Here is a 15994-nt window from a genome sequence, read left to right on the forward strand (position 1 = left end):
AACACTTTAATGATCGGAGGAGACATCAAATCAGTAAGAATAGGAAAGAACGCTTTTTTTCAAACCCCACTCTTTGTTGGCACACGTTGTTCCTTGAAACATAGATTATAGGGTGTATTCTTGGGCATATATTTTGTACAATACTACAGACTTGGGCAGGCCTGCTTGGATTGTGGACTTCTGTTAAATGATGTTTTCATGCTTTGGCACTCTAATCAACACATTCATGCTTTATGGAGGCTGCTGTCCCATTGCTTTAGGATCAAGAGGTAGTGTAATTTACTTTGCATAATCCTACACCTGTCCTCGCAATCTTGTTCTTGACACTGAGCTTGGATGAATCCCCATTGGCACAGTTCAGCACAATAACTGGAACCTTGCAAGAAGCTGTTTTTTGAAAACAAACCTTATGTAAGTGTGAGTAATATAAAACTAAAGATAGGACATGCACAGTATATTCTGCAGTAGCATTTCACAGCAATCATCCCTCAGAGTTCATGCTCCTTTCACAAATGTTCCTTTGAGATTTTTCTATATACCGGGTTGTGGTTCAAACAACAGCTCTATCACTCAGATTATTTTACTTTCTATTTTCATAAACGGACATTTCAACCTCTCTCATCCTACACAGCTGTCAGTTTTCAAAGAAGTGTTCTTTCACGTGTATATATCAAGAGCATGCCAAACCTGTAGGTGGCAGTATAACGAGAAGCTCATGCCCACGTTAGCCAATCAGAATCCAGAAAATAGCAACAGCATCAACTCACTTCCTCTCTCATCTCCTCCTCACTTACTCAACTACCTGAATCTCAGTTTACATGCAACCGTGCAAAAAAGTTTTCTAAAATCTCCAAAGGTTTTTAGAAACACTTGTTTTCAGAGACCAATTCCCCGTTTGCATGCAATGAAGGGCACAAAAGGAGGGAAACGTCTCCGCTTTTCAAAATAACCCCATGTAAACAGCCTCGCGGTAAGACATCTATCTTCCCTCAACTGTGCATTGAGACACATTGCAGGTATTTACACTTCAAATTCCCCAACAAGATCAATGAATGATACTTTACACAACAATCCTTCTTACCACTTCTGCCACAAAGACTCTCCCCTGCTTTTATAGCTTTTGTTGGTTAGCAACAGCTTGGGTAAGTCACCCTTGCTCACACATGCTTCCCATTGTTATTGTCTCTCTAATTGTAATTGTGTATTTGTGTCTTAATGACACACATCATCCTGTCAGTGAGCAAATACAAATGTGAGCATGGCCTTCACTGCTGCTTGCAGTTAATTTTACAAGATGACTTTTTCTACCGCAGACGTGCAACCTGTAATTTCCCTGTGGCCTGTTTTAATTTAGCTCACGTCATTGTTTTGTCACTGGTGTTAAACAGCACATGCCAGCGTGATGAAGATGGCAGTTATACTCCCATTGGACTCCGTTAGACGCGTTTTGCCGCCTACTTCTGGGGGAACGCAGCGGTGTCCTGCAGGCCTCCTGAAAAATCAGGGGGCAATACAGAAGTAATTTGATGCTAACTACTATTGTTTCCCCAACATATTCCTCTCTGCTTAAATGTCCCATGGCATGAACATTTCACTTTTTTCACTTTTGGGATTTTTTAACATTAATATGCATTCCACCAGCTTTTTTTGCTTCAGTTAGATACACACGTTGTTGTTGTCTCACTCTGTTTAATAAAAAAATACAATTTAATTCATCCATACCAGATTTATAAGTTGTTGTTCTTTAAGACATGTTATACTTTGTGTATGACTTCTTAAAATGATCATGGTTGTGTGGTCAACTCACCAGAAGAAGTGGACTGGACACTAAATGCTGAATGGACTGTAGCAAAGTAGCAGAGGAGGAAATGACTGTTCTGTGACACTTCAATGGATAAACAGGCTACTTTTAATATTGTAGTGTAATAATATAAACTGGTCTATGTATTAACTGCACATACTATTTATATATATATAGATATATGCACATAATCTGTAATGGGTTATCGTTTTTAATTGTCCAATATAGTTTTTTTTTTTTTTTTTTGTGAATATTGTAGTAGAACTCTGGTTGTCAGTTGCCACAGCTAAATTAGATTTACATTAATATATGGTTTTTACAATAAAATAAGTTGTCCGACTTGACTGGCATGGCTGTCTGTACATACCGAGGCGGTTGCTATGGAACATAGGTAATGCTGCAGCTACACTAGCACCTAGGCTATTTCTTTGCCTTGACGCCAAACGGTTAGTTTGGATTCCTTAAAGTTGCACAGTAACACAAAGAAACTAACCTATCCAGGCAGCGGTAGAAAAGTAACTCCCTTGTTTACCCTGCGAGGTAAAACAACTATTTTCAAGATGTCTGGTGACTTTGAAGAGGGCAGAGATAACGCCAAAAGGACAACTTTGCCCATTTTACACCAGCTCTGTGTCACGACTGTGTGTGTGTGCAGATAAACAGATTCCTTCTGTGGCACCAGCCATCAGTTTGCTTTTTTCTCAGATTCATCGTATATCAGTTAGCAGTAGTTATTACTGTTGGTGAATACATTAAAAACTCCATGGTGATTAACCTGAGCAAAAATGTAATAACACCCAATGATGAACAAACTTCACCAATATTGTTATACAATTCATTTTGTTCAAGTTAAGTGTAAATTATATCACCTTTTCCGCTGCAAACCCGTAAACTAAAGTTGGTGAGTGTAGCATGAGTGTCTCCATGGATTAATATCTAAAACTATCAAATTAAATGACCAACAGCATGTTGAAGACAGTGTTGTAACTTCAGTATCAGTGTTCGTCCTTATATATGCCATGTTCCATAAATATCCCTTGATCTTCTATGTCTCAGTCTGTGAAGGGCCCTGTTCCAAAGTGGATGATTGAACTCGTGCCCAATCTTCCTCTGTGTGTTTACTTCCTCCCAGACTCGACTGCAGAAGAGAAACACATTGGAAAGGTTTCTTCTACTAGCCTTTCAATTCCACATTTAATTCTCACAACTGTGGACATTGTAGCTCTGTTTGCTCCAAAAATGATGTCTCCTTTATGTTTAGACTCATAAACTAACTTGTGACTTGTAAAGTTTTCAAACTTTGTGCCATGACTACTATAGGTGACCCATAATGTGGGCAGGGTGACTTCTTGGCAATGCAGCAATTAGTCTGTTCATATTTAAATTTTCTGAACTGCAGAGTTGGAACAATTAAGACTCTTAACCCTCATGTTGTCCTTGACCCCTTTTTCTGTATCAATGTTCTTTTTAACTACCTAATTGTAACTAACCAAAATAACATGATTGATTCCACACAATGCTTGGCAAGTACAAATCTCTACTTTCATTAATTTGGGGGGGTCTTATTCAATTTTATAGCATTTGAAAAACAAATCAAAGTGCTTTTGAAATAGTATTGAGTAAACGTTGATATACTTTCCATTAATTCCTAATTTCTGCTTTTCTAACTTAAACATTAGGTATAATTTCCTATAAATGAGGTTTATTGACCATACATTCCAAAAATAACTGTGGAACTATTGTTATATAGTGTTAAAAGTTAAAAGAAGGTTACAAACATTGAAAAAAAGCGTCAAAGTGTTGAAAAAAGGGGCAAAAACATAAGAAAAAGTTAAAAACATTGCTAAAAAAGTTTAATTTTGACGGTAAGACAACACAGGGGTTAATGTAAATATTAGTGTTCAAAATCCTCCATTGGGCAGTTTTCAAAACCCCAATCTCATAAAAACATCCTTTATATTGAAAATGGGAGTCCAAATGTTATGTAAATGCTCACACATTTGGGATGTTCTTACTGCAAACATTTTTAACTTTTAAGGAAAATAAGACTTTAAGGACTACATTACAGACTGAAGTGAATCTTTTTTAATTGAACAATGCATAATTAACTCATCAATTTTGAAGCCAATCACACAGATTAGCACCTAATGAGAATGTGACATGGATACAGTGCTTTGCAAAAGTTTTAACACCCCCTCCGCTAAATCAGTAATTTCACTGTATAAAAATGAATGTATGTATTTATAAGATTATTTTTGGGGCTTTTCTGCCTTTATTTTTTGACTGGACAGCTAAGGTAAGAAAGGAAGGGGGGTAGACATGCAGGAAATCATCACAGATCGGATTTCAACCCTGGACCTCTGCGTCAAGGCATAAACCTCTCATTAAATGCTTGCTCTACCACAATATATGTATTTATCATTATAACAGAGGATTAATGCAAAATATTGAACATATGAAAAAAAAATTCTTCTTAGACTACCATAATCAAAATAAATGAATATGAGGTGTAAACAACAAATAAATAAAAAATAAAACTTTAACTCATTGTGCAAAAGATTCATGGTGGAACAACTCTTTGCTTTTAGCATTGCACTGTCACTTCTCAAGTAATGGGTGATTCTATTAAGAAATATATTGATAATGTGTCTCACAAGTGCATTCAGCCTCAACACAGCAAAAATCTGGTCACTGAGGCAGAGCGAGGCCTTCGATCCTGCTCACAACAGTCTTTGGAAGGCAGCAATGTGCTTCTTATGAAATTATGCAGCGAATCTTGAATGTGTTGATAAGCCGCGAGATCAGCGGGAGAATCGAAGTCAACAGTACACTCCGTGGCTGTGTGAATATAGTAGAAATCAAAGGCGGCTGAAGCAATGCAAGAATGATCACGTACGCATAAATCCATTTCAGCATTCTCAGGAATTGTACTGTAAATCCAAAGCAAGACTTTATACCTGCAGCAGTAGACCTTGGATGAGACTGGAACATCAATTTTTTTTGCATAGCAGTGAATGCAGAGTACACACTTCGCATTCATTTATATTTATTAAGTCCAGCAGCAAGTCTAGACTTTGCCCACTTCCAAGAGTCAAACAAATCCCTACTCCAAGTGTATTCCCTTTTTCACTGTATCTGTCATAATTGACAGTTTTCTACTTTTTAAAAACACATTATCCTCTTCAGTGCAGCATCATTGCTTTGGAGACATGAGAGTGTACACACAAGCGTGAAAATATGCATTAGTGTTAGCAAGCCTGCATTACTTCAGGCCACATTAGGCCACATGCCATGATGAAGGTGGGGGTTTTCATACATGCAATTCATTATTCAACACTCAGAGCAACTACCTGACCACAAGACAGTGAGATGAAAGAGTGTGAAAGGGTCTCCAAACCATATGATGGACAGGTTTATAATGATGATTTTCATCAATGAAAACAAAATAATGAAAAACATTGTTGTTAAATAAAAACTTACAACGAGGCATTACAAAAAACAAAAACTAACTAAAACTACGTCTGTTTGCAAAACTAACAAATAAATCCTAGAGTAAATGTCCTTAGTGTTTGTCTTTGTCAGTGTCTTTCACAGAGAAAGTAATCCTTCAGAGTTGACATTTCCTATGCCGTAAACTTGTATACAGTTTGCAACTGGGAACCCATGACAAATTGAACATAGCATAGTCCACGGCCGCAAGTCTGAAAAACTGTGCTATTTTATTATGACAAATGTGTGTCAGATAAAACCAAGTGCCTTGTAATGAAAGGTGGTAAAATGTATAAAAGGGGAAAAACCCACAAATTTGAAAGCACACAAGAAGCCTAACGTAGCTCACCTTAACAAGGTAAAGGAGAACACAAAGCCCCCCCACCCTGAAACCGTAGCTAACCCCAGTACAGGGCATGGATGTATGGGTACAGAGCTGGGATGCACGACGGAGAGAACTGTAGGACAGAGAACACTACAGGCATGCTTTCACTGGCAACCCCAAAGCTGGTTAGTACATACACAGGAACACCAGGAAGTGTGGGTTAATATGTGTACTGATACTGGGATGTCTACACAACACAAATGTGTCGAATGACTTCAAAAGGTTTGCCACTCTACTTGAACCAAAGATCAAAACACCTGTTGATGTATGTCTTCTTTAGTCCGTGTCTATTTAGTTTTTTTTTCTAGCATATGTCAATTTACAAATTTTCAACACAAAACACAGGGAGGGTGGTTGGGGTGTTGGATGCTTCAAACACAGGACTTACACCCAGGAGAGCAGGGTTCATGTCCAGGGTGTGTCCTTAACTGTCCCGGTATTGCTGTGTGTCAGGGAAGTCGCTTACGTCTTTAACCGGCCCGTTATTCCCGCGTGTGATGGATCCGTAAACCCTGACTCAACCTTTTACTTAACCTAACAGCATCGAAAGGGACGCCAATAGTCCCGACCAAACGCGTGTTACACAATGCTAAAAGAGATGATCAAGCTTGGTCATCCATAACAACAACAAAGGCACCTTACCAAGCGTCCGTATTTTGCGAGATGGGAGGGAGAATGTGTTGACATTTTGCACTTACTAATAATGTACATCTTTCCACATTTGCGTTTTGTGTAGACTGTTTAGATATTTATGACCACATGTACATTTTATGTACTGGTGTTATTGTTGATGGCATTGTGAATACACTCCTTCTAAAATGCTATGTTGTTTTTGTTTAGGTATCACACAATAGTTTTTTTGACCTTTTTGAATGTTCGCCCTGACAAATAAACCATATCACAAAAAAAGACAAAAAATAAAAAAATGTAAGTAAACTAGCAAATTGGCTTTTAAATACTATAATAGCCTTGATGATGAAATGGGGGGTTTGTTTCTCCCCTCTACTACAACCCACAGAATCCTTTCATAAATTAGCATTCCTCCCATTGGCAGCAAATAACTTTGGGAAACGATTGCATTTAGGGACAAAATGTACTTGTTATTTTTAGGCACCAAAACTAGGCTACTTAATTTACACAAAAGATTCTGGGTCTGGGTATGGATTAAAATCAGCACATCTGTTACATTACCTCACTTCCGGTTGTGCAAAGTAAAACTTTTATTTTAGTTTCAATCGGGACATAAAAGATAACCCTTTTGATTACTACGTTAAATGCCGTGAGCTATAGCGGTTCTAGTGTTAACCTGAGAGGGTGATAATACACCAGCCAGGGCCAAGCCTCCTTTGTCTTTCCCTTATCTTTCAGAAAACAAACCATGGTGACACTGTTTGAAAGATGCATGAGAGAAAGCTTGCACCATTGAAGCAGGCCCGTGGGAACTGAGAACAATTGCTTTGACTTGTGAACTAAAGTGCCTTAACCTCCCTATTGTATGCTCCATTGTTTGTGTATGAAAAGTACATTTCTGTCCTGCTGGATAGAGTCGTAATCTGTGCCATGTCGAGTCTTACTGAAAAATTCCCCCGCTCCCAAAGGGTTTATTCACTGACAGGGAAATAAAGAGAAAGACAAGCGAGTTTTGAAACAACTGCTACAGAGGGAAGGCCATTTCCACTCAGTAATTTATATTCAACAGAGCTCGCATTGCCACCAGGTGTGAAGTTTTCTGTGGGCTACATTTGTAGGAACAGTAACGAGGTCAGTCCCACAGTGCACTCCTAGGGGCAGAAAAGTACTTTTGAGTCATGATAAAATTCCACGTATAGGGATATACATGCCCTCGAATAGTCGCCAAAGAACTGCTCTGAGTGACCTGCGGGCAGGTGATAAAAAATAGGAGAGAGCACAGCTAGTTTTGCCAGAAGCATCAAGGGGAACGCATTTTCTTTTCTCTTTTTTAAAGACATTTCCATCACCGCTTTTCACCGTGCTTAGTGATGCGGCAAAAACATTTATACCCATTCGAATAACTCTGAACCATTAAAGGAAAAATAGGGAAGCTTGGGATGCCGCCCTGTGGCTCTGCCAAAGGGGATGAAGTTAGATCGGAGGTGATACGCATTGCATGCTTGGATTGCTTTTGCCAGACCAGTTAGAGTTCACTTCAATAGACAAACTGTTCACACAGCGCTGTGGCTGTGAGCTGCATAGATATGAGATCATGTAATAATGCAATTAGAGTAATGAAATGAGCGTTTCAGAATAATTATAAATCAGAAATAAATTTATCATTTAAATAAACATACATTAGTGAGCTCGATTTAATTCAATGGTTTCATCTGTCTATGGAAAAAAAAAAACATAGTTGAAGGCTTTAATTCCGGAGACTTAAAGTGCTCACAATTTGCTTTTTGGCTTTTTCTCTTTCCTTTATTGTGTTATATATTTTTTGGGTGCCTGTAAGAAGTTTACAAAGTGAATGTTTTGTGAAAATATTTAGACAGGATTGCAGGGTGGTCGGCTACAAGCAAATAATCTTCAAAGCACTGTTTCTGCAAGGATGAACTGTCCCTTTACCTCGCCACAGAATACAGTACAGCTGTGAGCAACAGACTCACACTGTCAATAACCACAAACACTGTTTTTGCTAAAATAAATGTGTCTCTTTATTTCCCACAGAATGCAGCAAAGCAAACAGCATGCACACATATGCACTCAATACGTGATGCAAAGTAAACACTACTTCGAAGCTCTTACCTTGACACAGGACTGGAGAGCCGTCAGTCCGGACAGAGCTAGCATCAACGTGGATGGACGTCTCGTACGCGACTCACAGCAGGCTCTGTCGGACCGAGGGACTCTCCGTGTTTTTATTTTCTTAACAAACAAGGGATCGGGTGTGAGCGGGGGGCCAGTCCTCGCCCCCAGCCCATTCCTTGGTGAGTACGGCGCACCTGCCTCGAAACCATGTTTCCAAACAGGAGCGCCGTCCTCAAAACATGACCAAACTTTTCAAAAAATGATCTTGATACGTGACCAAAACAGGTTATATAATTGATAAATGAAACACAAAACAATTATACAGTTGATAAATGAAACACAAAACAATAATAATAGTTATGCAACAGTGAATCAACAAGTTATACAAGTGACCCACTTCGCTGTTGTCAATGATCATAATGCAAAATAAACTTTTTCTCCCCCCCCCCCCAAAGGGAGTTACCCTCTCCAACAGAAAAACACTGTTCACAAATCTGCTCCAAATAGCTCTGCTGTAGTACAGCCTTTTCGTCTGTGATGAACGTGAATCACTTTGTAACAGATGTAATAATTTTTGCCTAGCGTCCTCATGTGGCACGTCCTCATGCTTCTGACTTGCTAGTAGTCCTTACCTAGTTACTGTCGGGGCACGCCCTCAGACTCTGCTTCTGACTGGCTAGTAGTCCTTACCTAGGTACTCTCAGGGCACGCCCTGACAGTAGGGGAGAATCCTCAAACCTGCATTCTATCTGAATTCCAGCATGGGGGGACTCCTTAAACCTGCATTCTATCTGAATTCCAGCAGGGGGAGACTCCTGCATTCTATCTGAATTCCAGCAGGGGGAGAATCCTCAAACCTGCATTCTATCTGAATTCCAGCAGGGGGAGACTCCTTAAACCTGCATTCTATCTGAATTCCAGCAGAGGGCAAGACGTCCGGTCGCAAAAGGACGTTGGCCTCTGGATAAGTCTATGAAAAAGTGATCCACTTCTGACTTGATTTATATATCTCAGTAAACATTTTAATGACGGGTTTATGGTCTCAATTGCTAGTCTTCTGCAACACAGAATGATGTTCATTTTTTTGAATTATGGTCTCTAACAGGAATCAAGGCGGTGAAAAGGTAATCCCCTTCTATGCTCATTGTGACTGTATGCAGAAGTACAGTCTGTTGTTATAGCAACAGCCTTGGAGACAGCACAAAAACTTAGAGAAACTTACAAAAAGTTACGCGTTTTTCTGCTGGCCTGGTAAGATGGAGGGACGTTTACACATACTACCAACATTATTATTATAAAAAGCTGATGGAAAATTGACAAAGTATTCTAGTCCAACATACTATACATGTATATACTCCTGATTTGTGTCATTAAAGGTCCTATATGTAATTTTTTTTTTTTTAAAGATTACTTTGTTGAGTATTTTTAGACCTTTATTGACAGGACAGATAAAGAAATGAAAGTGGAGAGAGAGGGAATGACATGCAACAAAGTGCCGCAGGTCAGAATCACATCCGGAACCGCTGCATCGAGGAGTAAACCTTTATATATGGGCGCCCACTCTACCAACTGAGCTATTTGGGCGCACATATGTAACTTTTTAATGTTTCAGATACTGTGTAATATTTCATGTGATGATCATAAATGACCTGCAACAGCAATTGAGACTAACAGTGAAAAGAACACTAGTTATTAGCCTTTGTCTGGGTCCAATTTGTCCAGGTAAAGTCAAAAAATGATGTACCGCAGGTAGACGGCGCTACAGTAACACATTCTGATGGATCACAGATTTGGGTAAAACACTCTGTGTCACAACAGTAGCGTTGTAACAACCAGAAAAGCATGTGTTAGTGTATCCAGCCAGGAGATTTCTTAATATAGACCTAATTCTATTTAAATTTTATTTTAGGAGTTATCTGCTGTAGTTATGGCTGATACTGGCTCAGGACCATCACATTCCATGTTACGGAAAGAAGGAAATTGAACGAAAAGCTAAAAGGGAAAGTGAAAGACAACGGGCAAAACTCACGGTCACAGCTCAGTCGGGCTTTCAATAGATGGAGACAATTAGGGGATTGTAAATGATTTAATTCATTCATTCATTCATTTGCCCTCAGGTTTGTAATATGTTTATTTCATTCATAAAGTAAAGTAACTGTATATTGCGCGATGAGCGTTGACATTGAGCATGGACGTTGTATTCCTTTTAGTCCGTGTTTGTGTTGGTCTACTATTTCCTTTTCTCTTGTCCCCCTGTCCTTGTGTAAAGCGTCCTTGTGTTTCAAGAAATGTCATATCAATTAAGTTAGTACTAAGTTAGTTGCGACTGTCTCTACCCGCTGTGAGTCAAGTGCAAATGCGAGTCGCGCATGATTTAAAACGCGTCATACTTAAATTTGTAATATCCATAAAATAATAAACCTTTCTCATTACAAAAGATGGACATCATTTCAAAAACGTTTTAGCTATCTACGGTTGTTTGGTTGCTAACGCTAGCTCAAAACTCCATTCAACTGACAGCCTATGTTGTGTTTGATTGCTCTTTGTAGCCAGCAGTGACAAACTTGGTTAAGTAGGTCCAATTCTACTGTATTGATAGAACAGAAGTCTCCTTTTAGCGTCTTATATGCTACTTGTCGCAAAGTGACGCATGCACGACTCAAATCTGCACCCAACTAACATCGGGGAGTGACAGTTACAACTGCAAATTGTTAATTTAAAGAAGACCCAAGGGCCAGAACATTATCCGAATAAATAGAGATATGCATATGGAGCCAGAGTGTAAGGCATTTTTTCTTCTTCTTATTTCCAAGTGAGTAAGAAACTGGTATAAGAAATATACATAAACCACCTGATGGTACATGTGTTTTTAATATACAGTTTCATTTTCCAAAATGACACTTTTGCATTTATTTTTCTCACAGCATGTTTCAAATGAACATACCCATCATCCCCACAGTTTGAAAACAAATGTATTTACAACTCATGGCCCAGCCTCAACCCCCTCTCCCATCTAATGCTCATCTCTACATATTCAAAACTAAAGTCAGTTTATTGGGATAGTTCCTCACCATTTTCTCAAGGGAACAGTTTTGTAAGCTGAATTCTATGTTAATAAATACTGTTTGTATTCCATTACCCAACAAAAAAGAGGTTGGGAGTGAGAGCATAAGAGTGCATGCACCCATTCTTTTATTCATAATGCACATACAGAGAGGATGCTTGCTGGTGGATTAGACAGTACTCTCCGGTCTCCTGCAGCTATCTGACACTACCAAAAAAAAAGGCTGTTTTTCTGAGTCTAGTTAACATTCAATAGGGAGATCCAGCCATGTCTTCTTCACAATAGCAAGCCTGAATTGGTCTGTTGATTGTAGTCTGTATACTCTGATAGGCTTTGATTGAATGCTATTGCCCAAAAAATCACAATTACATACCATTGCAAACTCTGCAGGGAAGCAGAAACCGGACAGACAAAGCCGAGGATATTTCTAGTTGAGCACCAGCCCCATCTTCTGTCTGTACCAGGCTAAGGCACTGCTATTTATCTTCATCGCATCATTACCAACAGAACTGTCTGTGAGTGAAGCAAGAAAAATGAGTGTTACTTTGGTGTCAGTTCGCATTGCATATTCCGTTAATCATTGCTGATCAATACCGTATCATTTCATTCAGGCTCTCTGACAGAATTGTGAATCATATGTTTGGAGGCGTTTGTGTGAATGGAGAAAAATGATGCGAGCTTCTGTCAGTCTCAGAATTAACGTAGCATTACCTGAACGTGCTGCCGCATGATTTGCTCTGTTGATTTCGTTGATATCAAGGTTTGCAGTGCAGACTGCTCCAGTCTCAGCAATTTGAATGATTACTTCAGAGTTAGGCCAGGGCTCCCCGTAGCATGAGGACTCATCGGTGATTGGTTGAACTTCCTGAGCTTGCACTGGAATGCTCACACTGTCACCCTAGGGAGAGGACGTCTTTATTTAAATTGGATTGTGATTTAAAAACAAAAGTGTATACAGTATGGGTAGCATATGTTTTTTTTTGTTATCTTATTATATCTGTAAAACCCTTAAATAAAGATGCTTTTTAAAGGACAATGATTATACTAATGTAGGTTAGGGTAACTTAATCTGTATTATTTAGAACCTAGTGTACTTATTACTTATTGAGCTGATAAGACACTAAAAATGTAAATTTAGAACTAATGCACACAAGCAATTTTCAATCTGTTTAATTTAATTTAAATGTTCAACTCTAATTTCAGAACACTTTACACTAGCAGGTCTAGACCACAGTCTATAATTTACAAAGACCCAAAAATTGACCCCCATGAGCAAGTATTTTGTGCAACAGTGGCATGGAAAACCTTTTAACAGGCAGAAACCTCCGACAGACCCTGACTTTTGGTGGGCAGCCATCTTCCAGGGACAGAGAGATACAGAAATATGATTCATAATAGGTATAGCAGCTGGTATGATGAACAGTGGTAATTATAGTAACAATAAAGATAATAGTACAGTGACTAGAACTAATAGTAGTAGCAGTACAGGGCGTCAAGCAGGACCAGGGCAGTGGCTCCACCATCCAGGTGCCACCCCAATCCAAGGACATAAGGACTCTGGGGAATAAGCTCCCCGGAACTAAGTTAGTACCACGCATTATTGGGACATGAATGCACCCAGATGGAAAGAGAGAGGAGATCAGTGTGTTGAAGAAAGGGCCCTGGCAGCATTACTAAGAGCTGGTCCAAGGCAAACCTGAACCTGAGCCTACAAAGGGTTGGTAGATGAATCCAACTAGTAAGAGGAGCCTGATAGCGGAACGCTCTGGCTCCAATTTTACTTTTAGAGACTCTAGGAACCACAAGTAACTCTCCTTTCTGGGAGCAGGATTCAGAGCGAAGGATTTTGAATTCACTCCTGGATTTTGCATGAAGCCAATGCAGAGAAGCATACAAGAGAAATATTAGTTTCTTAGATTAATGTGCTGCAGCATTCTGGATCAACTGGAGCATCTTAAGGGATTGGTTTGAGCAACCTTTTTCATATGAATGTTTAATAATGTGTTTGTTTATGTATGCACCTTTCACCAAGGCATATTCCACATAAGTGTACATGTTGTTGTAATATAACCTTTTCTGATTCTGATAATAAGTGATAGTAGTGGCTATTCATTCATAAGCAAGATTTAACTTGATTGAATTTTTCTTGAGTTTTTTTTATCCATTGCAAAATAGGACCAACAAGAATGAATAAATCAGGCCTCCTGCTGCCTTTAAAACCAAGGATCCTCCCAGGTGCATGCTGGTCCTATTGCATATCTGCTTGCTGCCTACAGTGCTGCTTATGAGTATAGGAACCTCTGCTTAAGTTGATTAAACAGAGTAATAAAAAATCATCTATTGGAAATTGAACTTAATGCCTTAATTAAAGAAATACAACCTTTAAGGACACCAAATTTCTTTGTGAGTGAATAATGTATTTAAAAAAAATAAATGTTCTTCCTTAAAATAAAGAGGGCATAACTGTACAATATACACCACTACGTTAAATTCCCATAGAGGCAGGCAGATCTTTATTATTAAAGGCCAGTTATTTCATGGCCTTTGGAATTAAAATAAACCCCCATCACCACATACCCTTCACCATACCTAGAGTAAGGCATGTTTTTATTTCAGTTAGCCTAATAGCTGGTTTGATTTGCATCAAGAGATTATTTAATGAAAAGTAGCCCATGCCTAGTTCTGGGTATGGTGAAGGGTATGTGATGATGGTGGGGGGGTATTTCAATTCCAAAAGGCCGAGGGAACTTTATCAGGATGCATAGTGTCCTGATCCATGAAATAATTGGCCTTTAAAAATAAACATCTGCCTGCCTAAATGGGAATAGGCACAACACATAGGGGTGTGTAAACGTATGCCCCCTCTATTTTAAGGAAAATGTGTAATTTACATTACACATTATTCCTTCACAAAGAAAATTGGTGTCCTTAAAGTTTGGATTTTTTTAATTAAGGCAATAAGATCAATTTCCAAAAGAAGATTTTTTATTCCTCTTTTTATTCAGCTTAAGCAGGGGTGCCTATTCTTGTGAGCAGCACTGTTTATAAAGCCTAAATGGCCACTCCAAACAATTAATAGCTAAAACAACAAAGTAATAAATAGCTCCTACACTTATCAATATTAGTTGTATTACCTGCCATACATAGTTAACTATAGTATTAGTAGTATTAATGGAATTAAGTGTGATTGGAATGAGGGAGGGTTAAGAAGCAGAACTGGCAGTTTAACATATTTTCCACTTCCAGTATGAGCCAGAAATCTCCACATAAATGATTTGGAAATAAGTGGAAATACGTTTTATACTTCTTTACCAGAATGATTTTCCGCATTCTATACTGAAAGACAGAGAATGAATGTGAGTGTGAACGTGTTCTGATGGATATGTGCTGTAGTGAGTCTGTGAGTGTATTAAGCTGAATACTAGATGTACGCCCATTACTTTCCACTCGCTAAATTAACGGCTTGTTCATGTGAGGAGCCAAAGCGTGAATGATCAGCGTAGGGTTATGGAGATGTATGGTGGTTTAATACTGTAGGAGGCATTCGGAAGTTTGTAACACTTAAGACTCCCATCATGCATCATCATGGTGAATAGATGCCAAACTCTTAAGTTGTCTCAAACTACCAGCTACTTTTCAACTGAAAGAAACTACTGCAGGCCCAGCTAGTGAAGTTCAATGACGTAGAGACTATTACCATCCATCAGGCCTGGGACTAGCTCACGCATCATCAAAGCTTTCTGTTCACAGTGACTCTCTCTCTCTGGAATCAAGAGAACTTTTCATAATTGATGATTGGCAGTATAGCGACAGGCGGAGTAAAGAGACTCTTTTATGTAAGCCTATCTTTGTTTTATTGTCAGTGCTGTGCCATTTCAATATTCATTTGGTTATTTTAATTCAAACAACACAAAAAAAGAATACATTTTTTTTAGTGCACTCTTTTTTTTTGTATGTGGAGAGAACCGACCATATCCACATTAATTGAGACCAATCACTCAGTTTATCTTTCCTCTGTCAGCATAGCACGTAGTCCCAGTTTCAGCATCAGCTAATCAAACCCTGTGCATCCATCTTCAGCTTCATCCAGCGGCTTGTTAGCTCACCGTACTCTTCCTTGAGCTTAAAGCCTCTGTTTGTCGAACTTACTGCTTTTATAACAAGCTGTGCTGTGCAGCTGAACATACAGCCAGTTCACACAGAGTTCACAATGCACTGGGTGGCAACAGACTGTAATGGTATCCGTACAATATACAACTCAAGTGGTAGATTTTTATAGATATTGACCATTAAATTTGAGCAGACTTGCCTATGAATAATTGATGTCCCCTGATTGTTTGTAAGGCAGTCAACACATATTTATCAAGCACTTTGTGGCTGTTAAAGTTAGGTTGACAACCATCCACAGCTAAAAACTGTTGTGGGGGGTGTGCGGTGAGGACCCAAACGCAGAGAGAAGGAGGCGGCAGGAGCAAGTCACAAGGGTTTTATT

General features: G+C 38.9%; 1 protein-coding gene and 2 long non-coding RNA genes across 3 annotated transcripts in view; all 3 read left to right on the plus strand.

The window, feature by feature from the left end:
* The window catches only part of LOC117955217, a 23095-nt gene extending 12701 nt beyond the window's left edge, over window positions 1-10394 (plus strand). The window contains exon 3 of the long non-coding RNA XR_004658983.1: window positions 10299-10394. This is a non-coding gene — a long non-coding RNA (uncharacterized LOC117955217). The remainder of the gene's footprint in view (window positions 1-10298) is intronic.
* Window positions 1-15994, plus strand: part of ntm (neurotrimin) — a 502481-nt gene that overhangs the window by 264804 nt on the left and 221683 nt on the right. The gene's annotated exons all lie outside the window — the stretch shown is intronic.
* LOC117955220 lies at window positions 3351-8158 on the plus strand. The gene is made up of 3 exons (XR_004658986.1): window positions 3351-3360; window positions 4093-4097; window positions 8065-8158. It is a non-coding gene; the product is annotated as an uncharacterized LOC117955220 (long non-coding RNA).

This window comes from Etheostoma cragini, chromosome 13 (assembly GCF_013103735.1).
Source record: "Etheostoma cragini isolate CJK2018 chromosome 13, CSU_Ecrag_1.0, whole genome shotgun sequence".
Taxonomy (NCBI): Eukaryota; Metazoa; Chordata; class Actinopteri; order Perciformes; family Percidae; genus Etheostoma; species Etheostoma cragini.